Source organism: Trachymyrmex cornetzi, unplaced genomic scaffold (genome assembly GCF_001594075.2).
Source record: "Trachymyrmex cornetzi isolate Tcor2-1 unplaced genomic scaffold, Tcor1.1 scaffold1010, whole genome shotgun sequence".
NCBI lineage: Eukaryota > Metazoa > Arthropoda > Insecta > Hymenoptera > Formicidae > Trachymyrmex > Trachymyrmex cornetzi.
The window spans coordinates 33085-35841 of record NW_017295555.1 but is presented as its reverse complement, the minus strand read 5'-3'; positions in this window follow the sequence as shown (position 1 = coordinate 35841).

The following is a 2757-nucleotide window of genomic DNA, read 5'->3' as shown; positions in this document are numbered from 1 at the left end:
GGTTTCGGTGAAAATGCAAATCGATTCAGGATGCAAATGTAACTTGATAAGTGAGAACACATAAAACTTCATAAAAAAACAACACGTAAAAGCTACTAATCAAATAAAGAATCCCGATAAACTATTTTTGGCTTATGCTAGTTCAAATTCATTAGAGAGTCATAGGCTCTTTCGAGGCTAATATTAAGATAGGGAACAAAAAGGTTAGAGCCGAATTCTTTGTAATACGTAAAGGGGCAAGAAAAATACAGCTATGACTTTAGGTGTGCTTCACATTGGTCTGCTAGCGAATGCAATCGACGAATACCCAAAATTCAAGAATACATCCATAGACATCACTATTGATGAGACAATCGAACTGGTTTCTCAACCTTATCGTAGAATACCGATACCTAAGTATTTCTCTAAATTAGACATTAGAATACCGATACCTAAGTACTTCTCTAAATTAGATATTAGAAATCTAATATATATATATTATATTAGATAGTTTCATCAAGTAGAAATATTATGTGTACAACTTTGCTTCCGCCGTTTTCCTGTAGATTGCCTTAGCGGTAAGTAGTGGTCGAAATAAATAGATCATAGACGTCATACAATAAACTTAGGCATCTGTCAACAATGCCTCATAGAAACATTAGTCGATTTGTGTCTGCATCATTAAGTTATTTTCGATTGAAAATGTCAGTTTACGAGCCAAATTCTCGTCATTTGCGGGAGGTTTGAATTTTCTGCTTCAATATGAAGAAATCTGTGGCTGAGGCTCATCGAATGCTCTCAAATACTTATCGTGAAGCCGCTATTAGTGAAAGAACGTGTCGTGAGTGGTTTCAACGCTTCAAGAACAGTGATTTTGATGTCCGGCATAGCGGTGGAAGAGAGAAGGTTTTCGAAGATGCAGTATTGGAGGCATTACTTGATCAAGACTCGTGTCAAAATCAAGAAGAATTGGCACGATTATTGGGAGTGACTCAACAGGCCATTTCAAAACGCCTCAAAGCCATGGGAATGATTCAGAAGCAAGGAAATTGGGTGCCGTACGAGTTGAAGCCGAGAGATGTTGAACGGCATTTGTTTGCTTGTGAACAGCTGCTTAAAAGGCAAAGACGGAAGGGATTTCTGCATCGTATTGTGACTGGGGACGAAAAATGGTTTCATTACGATAACCCCAAGCGCAAAAAATCATGGGGAGTTCCCGGCCATGCTTCCACGTCGACGGCCAAACCGAATATTCACGGCTCCAAGGTCATGCTCTGTATTTGGTGGGACCAGCTCGGCGTAGTGTATTATGAGCTGTTAAAACCGACTGAAACAATCACAGGCGTTCGGTATCGAACGCAATTGATGCGTTTGAGCCGAGCATTGAAAGACAAACGGCCGCAATACAACGAGAGACACGATAAAGTGATTTTCCAGCATGACAATGCTCGACCCCATGTTGCGAATGTGGTCAAGACATACTTGGAAACGTTGAAATGGGAAGTCGTACTCCACCCTCCGTATTCTCCAGACGTTGCTCCCTCTGACTATCACTTATTTCGATCAATGGCATACGGCCTGGCTGACCAGCACTTCTGGTCTTATGAAGAAGTAAAAAATTGGATCGATTCGTAGATCGCCTGAAAAGATGACGAGTTTTTTCAACACGGGATTCGTACGCTGCTCGAAAGATGGGAGAAAGTAGTGGCCAGCGATGAACAATACTTTTAATCATAAATGTATAACCAGTTTTTTACAATAAAGCCTCATATTTCGGAAAAAAAACGGCGGAAACAAAGTTGTACACCTAATAACACCAAGTTCACGACACATCATAACATTCATAACAAGCAAAGGTCTTTACAGATATAAAAGGTTAATGTTCGGTATAACGTGCGAACCTGAAATATTTCAAAAAACAATGGAAAGAACGTTACTAAACTGCGAAGGAACAGTGGTTTTTATAGATGATATCCTCATATTTGGAACAAACCGAGAAGAACACGATAAGAGATTAACACACACTACGAAGATTTTAGAAGAAAATAACGTACTTTTAAATCCAGGAAAATGTATCTATAGAGTAAATACTATACAATTTTTAGGATATGAACTATTCGCAACAGGCATAAAACCTTTAAAGAAATACATATCTACTATAAAAGCATTCAGACCCCGAAAGACTATAGATGAAATCCACAGTTCTTTAGGACTTGTGAATTTTGTAGGAAAATGGATACCAAATATGGCAACAATAACAGAACCACTAAGAAAAATTTTAAGGATGAAATTAAAGAAGCAAGCAAATATCACAACATTTTGGAAAGAAGAACAAAATTTAGCATTCCATAACTTCAAAATTGCTCTGACAAAAATATCAACGTTTGGATATTATGACCCCGAGGACTGGACACAAGTAATAGCAGAAACCAGTCCAGTCGAATTAGGAGCAGTCTTTATACAGTTTGATAGCAAAGAACTCAGAATAATAGCTTATGGGAACAAAAGCCTCACGAATTGTGAGAAAAGATATTGTCAAACGGAGAAGGAAGCATTATCATTAGTGTGGGCAATAGAACACTTCAAAACATATCTCCTCAGCAAGAGCGAATTTGAACTCGTCACGGATCATAAACCGTTGGAGGTCATATTCAGATCCAAATTGAAATCCCGCGCTAGGATTGAAAGATAGGTTCTACGTCTACAGGCTTTCGTACAAGTATCGTGTAGTATATCGACCAGATAAATCAAATATAGCGAATCCCCTCTCAAGACTCG